Source organism: Quercus robur, chromosome 10 (assembly GCF_932294415.1).
Source record: "Quercus robur chromosome 10, dhQueRobu3.1, whole genome shotgun sequence".
Taxonomy (NCBI): domain Eukaryota; kingdom Viridiplantae; phylum Streptophyta; class Magnoliopsida; order Fagales; family Fagaceae; genus Quercus; species Quercus robur.
This window is the reverse complement of record NC_065543.1, coordinates 29,582,040-29,592,701: the sequence shown is the minus strand read 5'-3', so window position 1 is coordinate 29,592,701 and position 10,662 is coordinate 29,582,040.

The window sequence follows — 10,662 nt, the reverse complement described above, 5'->3', positions numbered from 1 at the left end:
GAATCTAAATGAGTTGCCTTAGCCCCATTTGCTACCCACTTAACAGCTTGTTCCCACCTTTTCTTTTTTACACTCCCAAAATACCTGCCTCCTTCCATTCCTTTTCAATTCCACAATCAATCCTTTCCCTAACCAATGTGTGTTCCTAATTACTCACTCCTTGGGAATTAGAATACCCAAGCGAAACTACAACCAAAGCTTCCAAGCCCGCCAATTTCTCAACCCTAGCTTTTGTCACAAACTAAGATGACGAAGATGGCAACATTGGCACGTTAGGTGATTGGAGCACCACCGCCATCGATATCAGCTTGGTGGGTGACCGAGTAGGCCTCCTTGGGCTCACCTAAGCATATTTCTCACTAGCGTTTGCAATTTCCAACGCCGACATGGACGCCTTTATGTCTATCGAGACCATCGCAAGATGATCAAGTGTCGGTGGCAAGACTACAAAGCTCTCGATCACGGGTTGCATCTTCAAGCTCACGCCCTCTTTGCTTGGGCCAGAAGGACATGATGTCTCACCCAACTTACTAACAGTCGGGTTCCTACGACCTAAGCCAAGGTTATTTTGGTGAGAATTGGATCAAGCTCTAGGCTTTGTAACAATCTGGCTTGACACATATGGGCCGAAATAAGTTTTGTTATTTCCCACAAAGGGAAAGTGGGCTTTCAAAGGCAATTGGCCCATTCCCACCAAATCTAAATGAGCTACCATAGCCCCATTTGCTACCCACTTAACAGCTTGTTCCCTACCTTTTCTTTTTTACACTCCCAAAATACCTGTCTCCTTCCATTCCCTTTCAATTCCACAATCAATCCTTTCCCTAACCAATGTGTGTTCCTATTTACTCGCTCCTTGGGAATTTTGGGTTCCCAAGGGCATTACTCCCATTCCCAAGGGAGGATAATCTCTAGCAGTTTGATCTTAGCCGTGCTCCTGTAGCACCTCTCTCCCTCTCCTCTCCCTGGAGCCCGTCTCCCTTACTCCTTCCATGTTCCCCACCGCCCCACATCTAACCATTCTACACCCTTTATACTTTACCATTCTTATTATCAAGTCTTTTAAACTCCATGGAAACAAATACACATATGGAAGCTCCAGACTTGCTCTCTAATGCCAATAAACTCTCCAACCTAGACATCCGCCTAGAGCTCCCTTCAAACCAAGAATCTCCAGGACCATCCAACCTAAATCTCATCGGAAAACCGATAACCTCTAAAGCCATTGGGACAAGTATTATTAAAGACATACTCTTTAGAGCATGGAAACCTTCTCTCCCTATGGATGTCAAGCGAATGGGAAGAGATATCTTCCTTTTCACCTTCTAGCACGAAGCTAACCTTTTTACAGCCTTTCACCGGAGCCTGTGGTCCATTAGAGGCAGCCATCTTATCCTCAAGCGCTGGAATCCCGAGCTTGCCTGGCATGAAGTTGATTTCTCTACATCGTCCTTTTGGGTCCAAGTGCACGGGTTCCCTGCTCTTTGGCAATCTGAGAAGAACTTTAGAGCTATTGGTTCAAAAGCAGGGTGAGTACTAGACTTAGATGTCACAGGTGAAGGAGGTGGAATATGGAGAAGATTCTCAAGAATCCAAGTCGAGGTAAATATCTTCAATCCCCTCCTTCCTAGAATTTTTCTCCCACAAGCTCATCTTGGAGACCTATGGATTAGCTTAAAATACGAAAAGCTTGCTAATGTTTGTTATAAATGCGGCATCCAGGGTCACGAGGAAAGGTTTTGCCATGGTGATACATTTTGGCTCCAAAATCCGACCGGTTCCCATTTCAAAGGCTCCGGCCAATGGCTGAGAGTGGACAATAATGACATCCCCCTTGGGATTTACTCCACCGACATCAGCCCTTCAGTGCATCCACAGCTAGCTCCGTTCACAGCAGAGGTCCCGGATGAGAACGCCACGTCACCCAATCCTAGCAACTCATGTCCTAACAGCTCTATTGGAATGACACCTGGCCTGCTTCCAACGACATTGGATTCGTGCGCACTACCTCTCAAGGACTGTTCTTTGACACAAGCAAGGACTATGGTTACACCGGTGGTACACTCCCCTCCCTCATCATCATCGCTAGCTGATGAAAATGCCAAAAGCAACATGGCGAGCCTTTCAAACCCCACTTGTAGTCTTGTTGCAAGGCTAGAAGCCCTCTTTCTAGTGGGCCTATTAATCCCAAGCCCTCTACTAAATTTATTAGTTCTGACCTGTAGGGAATTTAACCGAAATCCCAACCTATGAGAAACAAAAAAAAATAGAGAAAACACACGCCAAAGAAAGCAATCACACGCACAAGATAATATTTACGTGGTTCGGCAATTTGCTTACGTCCACGGAGTTGTAAAGATTTTTCTATTATTAGGGAAGAATACAGAGTACAACTTGCGGCTACAATATTTTCTCTCTATATAAACACGACAATCGACTCACAATAATAACCCCAAATCACCAAAGTCGGTTCCACAATGGGCTAAACGGGGCAAAAAAAATTTCCCAGGGGCATTGCCCCTAAACCCCCAGGAGGCTTGTCCATGAGCGCTTCGGCTTGTGCCTATCGGCCCAAGCCTCCGCTCCATGGACTAAGCCTTAGTAAATCTTCCATTAAAAACCACGCAATATTATTCGGGTCGGGTTGAGTTGTTGAACCGAATCAAACAAACTAGTCTCCACAAATCTCCCACTTAGAGACTAGTTCAATCACCGACATCAACCGCAATCCTCCAAACACACAATCCCCTCATCCCTAGAACTCTTCATCCTGTCCTCAAGCTAGAAGGCTAACTGAAGTTGCATATAGCATCAGCTTCTCAATGGTGACACCCTTAGTCAACATGTCTGTCAGGTTCTTAGATCCACAAATCTTCTCAAGTATTACCAACTTATCTTCAACAAGGTAACGGATAAAGTGGTATTTTGTTTGTATATGCTTCAACTTTGAATGAATAGCCGAATTTTTGGCAAGAAAAATTGCACTCTGACTGTCACTGTGTAGAATGCCCATCTCCTGCTTCTTACCCAATTCATCTAAGAAACTATGTAGCCAAATCATCTCCTTTCCAGCTTCAGTTGCTGCAACATACTCAACTTCTGTAGTAGACAAAGTAACAATCTTCTGTAGATTTGAAACTCATGATATAACTATACCACTCAGAGTAAAAACAAATCCAGTAGTACTCTTTTTACTATCAATATTACCAGCAAAATCAGCATCTACATAATCCTGCAATTTCAAACTTGCACCTATGAAGCAAAGACATGTATCTGATGAACCCTTCAGATATCTCAGAATCCACTTGACTGCCTACTCATGAATTTGCTCACAACTCCCACTGCATGTGCAATGTCTAGCCTTGAACACATCATAGCATACGTCAAGCTGCCAATAGCAGAGGCATAGGGCACCTTGCTCATATGGTCTCTTTCTTCTTCTGTCTTCGGTGACTGTTCTTTGCTTAGTTTGAAATGACTACCCAAGGGTGTGCTCACTGGTTTAGCTTCATTCATGTTGAACCTGCTGAGAACCTTCTTCACATACTCTGACTATGAAAGCTTCAATGTACCATTAGCCTTGTCTCTAATGATTTTCATACCAAGGATTTGCTTTGCAGCTCCCAAATCCTTCATTGCAAACTGTTTGGACAACTGCTTCTTCAGATTATTAATCTTCTCAATGCTAGACCCTATAATAAGCATATCATCCACATACAACAGTAATATGATGTAAGAATTGTCAAAAGACTTCACATAGCAACAATGATCAGCTTCACATCTCTTGAACCCAATTCTATGCATAAAACTGTCAAAATTCTTGTACCACTGTCTAGGAGCTTATTTTAGGCCATACAAGCTCTTTCTCAGTTTGCAGACTAGATTCTCTTGTCCTTGAACAATGAACCTTTCTGGCTGAATCATGTAAAGGTCTTCCTCCAAGTCACCATGAAGGAATGCTGTCTTCACATTTAACTGCTCAAGATGTAAGTTTTCTGCAGCCACCATTCCCAGTACAGTCTGATTGTTGACATCTTCACAACTGGAGAAAATGTTTCTATGCAGTCAATGTCTTCTTTCTGCTGGAATCCTTTAATAACTAATCTGACCTTGTAATGTTTGCTACCATCATGTTTATTTTTTATTCTATATACCCACTTGTTGTGCAAAACCTTCTTTCCTATTGGCAATTTAGTCAGTTCTCATGTCTGATTCCCCAATACGGAATCCATCTCATCCTTCATGACTAACTCCCACTTGCTTGAATTCTCATCTTGCAAGGCTTCATCATAACACTCTGGCTCACCACCATCAATCAATAGGAGATAATTTAAAACAGGTGAATAACGCTGTGGAGGTCTAATGTTCCTAAAAGATCTACGAACTTCAGCTACAAGTGTATTCAGATCTACCTGTGAATTTACATTCTCCTTATCTTCTTCACCCCTTTTCTGGACAGTACTTTCAGTCAATTCATCTAAGTTGACAAACTCAGATTTCTTTTGATCTATCTCTATAACATCTGACATTACAGTTAACTTATCCTTGTACATAACCTGTTCATTAAATATTACATTTCTACTTCTGATGATTTTCCTGTTTTGTTTATCCCAAAACCTATAGCCAAATTTCTCATCACCATAACCAATGAAAAAATATATTTTAGACTTTGCATCAGGTTTACTATGAGCATCAGAATCAGTATGAACATAAGAAACACAACCAAAAAATTTTTAAGTGTGAAAACTTTACCTCTTTACCGCTCCAAACCTCCTCAGGAAGTTTGAACTCTATCGAAACTGATGGTCCTCGGTTTATCAGGTAAGTTGCAATGCTAACAGCATCAGCCCAGAAAGGTTTTGGTAGTCCAGCATACAACCTCATACTCTTAGTACGCTCATTGAGAATTCTGTTCATGTGCTCAGCCACACCATTCTGCTGTGGTGTCCCAGGAATGGTCTTCTCCATCTTAATTCCCTGTGCAGCACAATACTCACTGAACCCTCCATCTATGTACTCTCCTCCATTATCTGACCTCAAACATTTTACTTTCAAACCTGTTTCTATCTCAACCATGGCCTTCCACTTCTTAAAAGTTTCAAATACATCAGATTTATTTTTCAGAAAATAAACTTATACCTTTCTGCTTGAGTCATCAATAAAAGTGATGTAGTACCTTGAATCTCCAAGGGATGCAACTGGAGAAGGCCCCCACAAATTAGTATGTACTAATTCTAATTTTTCATCCTTCGGTGTCCTGCCAGTTTTCAAGAAGCTCACATTTTTCTGCTTTCCTAAGATGCAACTTTCACACATGTCAAAATCAATGGACTTCAATTCTGGTAGTTTTCCTTTGGGATAATTACACTTTGCCCACCTGTGGTTTGCCTCTAATTCTATGTGCCTACCCGTGGTTTAAATTTTGACACTTTACCCACCTGTGATTCTCACCGTGAGTGTGCCGTAACCCACCTCTGTTAAAATTAAGGGTAAATAAGTATTTTTGTACAAGTTTTATGTCTCTCTCCTCCCAAAACAAAAAATAGCACAAAAATATAAGAGAAAGAAGATCAAAAAGTGGCATTTGTCTCTCTCCCCCTTCACACAAACCTGGAACATGAAGAACATACCCAAGAAAAAAAAAAAAAAAAAAAAAAAAAAAAACGCAGATCAACCACTCTTCGCCGCTTCCGAACTTTCAGTTTCCTCTGTAAATGTGTAAATGCGTAACTCTCAATATGGCAAATGCGATATCCCTATATGAATTGAAGTGGCACAATATCCCTATACTCATTATCCCTATACAAGATGTCAAAGATAAGATTCTCCAAAAATAAAAAATAAAAAAGGTCAAAGACAAAACATGAAAGGCAATTCTCACCTAAAAGCGCATCATGTTCTTACGATTGTAGCTTTTGATGTATGCCTACTCACAAGAAATGGTTCTAAAAGTAATGCATCATCAGTATTTGCTATAGATCTAAAGAGAGGGGCCTTTCTTAAGGCGCCGAGCTCCAATTTCCAAGCCAAAACCAGTGACCAATTTCCAGTCTTTCGCCAACCCAGGTTTCAAAACTTGAAATTGAAGAAAATTTTAAATCACTGAACTTTACCAACCAGACCCCACTCCAACTTCATAGAGCTCGACCCCAGCAAAAAAAAACCCAGATGACCAACCAGATTTTGGGCATAACCCATATTACCAATAACTTCTAAATGCAAAACCCAGATGAGATATAAGTTCCAAAAGCAAAGTCCAGATCACGAAGTGCTTGAGCAAAGTCCCAGTTGAGAAAACTCAAAAGTAAACGATAATCTATTAAAATTTTATGGGTCATGTTCAAAATTTATGGGTTTAATTTTTGGTTAATCTTCAAGATTTTTGGGTTTAGTTTTTGGTTTGGGTTTATGTTCAAAAATTCTGGGTTTCACTTTTTTTTTTTTTTTTTTTTTTTTTGGAGATAATAGACAGAACTATATTAATGTAAAAGAGTAACCATATACAACGCCTGGGCTTGCTCTAGTGAGCCAACTAAAGAGACAAATAGGAAAAGATAAAGCGCAAGACATGTTATGTTCTTCAGATTTTTTTGGGTATGTTCTTCATGTTCAAGATTTGATGAGAGTGTTTTGATCCGTTTTGGGGTTTTTTTTTTACTTATTCTGTGTTAGAGTAACGGAAAGTGAAGAGGTGGGTTACGACACACTCACGGTGAGAATCACAGGTGGGTAAAGTGTCAAAATTTAAACCACGGGTAGGCACATAGAATTAGAGGCAAACCACAAGTGGGCAAAGTATAATTATCCCTTTTCCTTTTGACAGCAACATCTTCATCCCTTTCTCACTTATGTGACCAAGTCTGCGGTGCCATAGGCTTGTATCAATATTTTCATCAGCAACTGCAATTGTGTCTCTTGGACATGAGGTCATATACAGAGTACCAGTCTTCTTTCCACGAGCCAATACCCTAGCTCCTTTTGTAACCTTCCAAGTACCACCAACAAATAATATTGCATGTCCTTCATCATCAAGTTGTCCAACAGAAATTAGATTCCTCCTCAAATCAGAAATATGTCGAACCTTCTCTAGTAACCAAACAGATCCATTGGGCAACAATATCCGAACGTCTCCCATACCTACAACATCCCAGGCTGAACCATCAGCCAAATACACCTTACCAAAATCACCTGCAACATAATTCTGTATGATTTCTCGGTGTGGAGTGGTATGAAATAAAGCTCCTGAGTCCAAAACCCAATCATCAAGTGGATTGTCTACTACAAGAAGTAATGCATCCTGTACCTCTTCTGTTACAGCATTAGCAAAATCATCTTCATTCTTCTTCTTAGAACTTTTGCATTACCTCCTAAAGTGACCTGTTTTCCCACAGTTCCAGCATTGTACTTGTTGGCCTGATCTAGATTTCCTTCTGTTCCAATTAGAATAACTGGAATTTGATCTGCCCCGGTTTGAATTTCTGTCATTACCTCTGCGTCTTGTCTCAAGGATTAGGGCAGAACCAGATCCTGAAGTTTCGCCTGCATCTCTTCTGCAAATCTCCTTAGCCAGAATTAAATCTTATATATCATTGTACTTGAGCTTTTCCTTTCCTGTAAAATTGCTCACTGCCATCCTCATTGCCTCCCGATTGTTTGGCAAAGAAACCAAGACGATCAGAGCATGAATCTCATTATCAAAATTAATTTCTACAGACGACAATTGATTTGTGATAGTGTTAAATTCGTTCAGATGTTGTGCTACTGATGCATTCTCTGCCATCTTCAAATTGAACAATTTCTTCATCAGATGCACCTTGTTGTTTGCAGACGACTTTTCATACATATCGGACAAAGCCTTCATCAAATCTGTTGTGGTCTTCTCCTTTACAACATTGTGTGCAATAGACCTAGACAAAGTTAACCTGATAACTCCCAGTACTTGTTTGCCAAGAAGAGCCCATTCCTCAGCCTTCATAGCCTCAAGTTTTTCCCCTAGAAGCAGCAGATGCAACTTCCTCCCATAAAGGTAATCCTCAATTTGCATCCTCCAAAATCCAAAGTCTATGCCATCAAACTTTTCTATTCCAGACGTCTTTCCTGCTTCCTCTGCCATTACTCCCACTCAAACCTAACCCTAGGCTCTGATACTAGTTGTAGGGAATTTAACCGAAATCCCAACCTGTGAGAAACAAAAAAAAAAAAATAGAGAAAACACATGCCAAAGAAAGCAATCACACGCACAAGACAATATTTACGTGGTTCGGTAATTTGCCTACGTCCACGGAGTTGCAGAGATTTTTCTATTATCAGGGAAGAATACAGAGTACAACTTGCGGCTATAATATTTTTTCTCTCTATATAAACACGGCAACCGACTCATAATAATAACCCTAATCACCAAAGTTGGTTCCACAATGAGCTAAACGGGCCAAAAAAAATTTCCCAGGGGCATTGCCGGAGTGTTCATGGACTAAGCCTCAATAAATTTCCCATTAAAAACCACGCAATATTATTCGGGTTGGGTCGAGTCGTCGAACCAGATCAAACAAACTAGGCTCTACAAAGCCCCACATGACCCATCCCACCCCCTAGCCCATTCCTTTAATCCTGAACCCACTCCACAATCACCCATCATAAGCCCACCCAACCATATTAGCCTTCCCACACAAAACTCTGAACAGACCCACAACAACGAAAACACTCCATCCACTCACTCACAATTTCCACCTTCTTCAATCCCTAAGACCAAAACCCCACCATCAAGCAACCTCAAGCGCAAAATCAACAAGGAAGAGATTGCTCGTTTCGCAAAGAGAATTAAGAAAACCATTGTAAGCCCTGAACCTGTGCTCTTCAACACGGAGACAGCCACTCTAGTTCCCCAATGGAAACCTCCTCCATTGGGCTGCATAAAGCTCAATGTTGATGCTGCAATTTCTGACTCCAACTCAGCTATTGCAGTTGTTGCAAGAGAAGCCAACAGAGAAATTATCAAGGTATGGGCAAGATCCTGTCCTCCTGGCTCCTCTCTCCTAGCAGAGGCTACTGCCATCCTCTAGGCAGCCCAACTTGCCAAAATTGAAAGATGGGATCACGTCATCATAGAAGGGGATTCTAAATCTTGCTTGGTTTATCTCACAACGCCTGCTACCCCACAGGACTGGTCTATTAGCGCCATCATTTTTAATATTTTAGAGTTTAAAATGTCCTTTCATAGTTGCAATTTTTGTTGGGTCAGTAGAGTTTGTAATTCGATAGCACATGTTGCTGCTAGATTGTCTCTGACTTCTTCTGAATCTTTTGTTTTCAATAAACAGTCTTCCTCTGGCAATCATTGCTGCCTGTAAGACAGACTGCTCTTTGCCTTAGTTTGAATAAATATTGAAGCTTATCAAAAAAAAAAAAAAAACACTTCAAACCGCTATCTGGCCTACAAATGGGTTTTGAATTGATTGATTCTTATAAAGCTGATGCCAGACACTAGTGTAAGGGATATAAAGGAACTCCTTCAAAAGAATCTGCATAATGAGTATGAACCATGAAGAGTTAACATCCTCATTGAAAGTAATAAAGCATACTCAATGACAAGGAACTATTATTTTTTATTTAATTTTTTTTTTCAGGTATTGAAACTGAAACCATTCCCTGGTGTGGATGTTGCTTCTGCCGTGAATATTTATGGAGGCAGCGAAAGTGATAAAAGCAGCGAAAAAGGTCCAGACAAGAGTGTCCATGAGTCGTTGACTGGGATGGAGACATTGTCCTTGACAATGGTTATGTCTTTACTCATTTTATGTATTACCTTGGTAGCTACGTCAGCAACCCAAAACACACACCGGGCCTATATCCTGGAATGCATTGCTTTTGTAGTAGGGTTGTTTGGGTTTTTGTGCACAAATGTTTCGATTGTGATGAAGAGAAGGACACAGAAAAAGCGATGGGCATATATTCTGATTGAAATTGCAATGGCATTGGATGTCTGTTGTGCTCTTCTTCTTGCATCGGCAGTGGTTCCACCCCACTTTCTGCCGTTTACATATGCAGCAGACGTTTTGGCTATCGTGTCTTATGTTATGCTTGTAGTTCATTCCAGGTATTGACTACATATACTGTTTTCCATCGGTTGTAAATATTTTCAAATGATGAAAGCTTAGAAATCACTGTCTCAATTCAGTTTATTGGAATTTTTGCAGTTAGAAAATTTTATCATTGAAAATTTTGTCATTGTATAAATCAGAAGTAGTGTCAATTAAAAGCTAATGAAGTAAACAATCAACTGGTAAACTATAGCTTCTATACTTTACATGTAGAAAAATGATATGTTTGGTGCATTTTGCAAACTCTGTCCTAATTAATTAATCAAAGTTTGTAAATGATCGATCCAGCTGTTTGAATATTACTTTTTTTTTTTTTGGCCTAAAATTTATAATTTTATGCTTGTGACAAATTAAATGTTTAAATTTCCTCCAATTTTTTGTCAGATATCAGATATGTTGCATTTATTTGATTTCTTATGATTTACTTGGGTTTCTTAAGATTATTAGATCTTTTTAAAGGTCATGCATCTTGCATTTGGATTAATATTGATATATATTGGTGGTGGTTTCTTTTTTTTTTTTTTTTCTTTTTTTTATTATTAATTTGATAAATACAATATGAGAG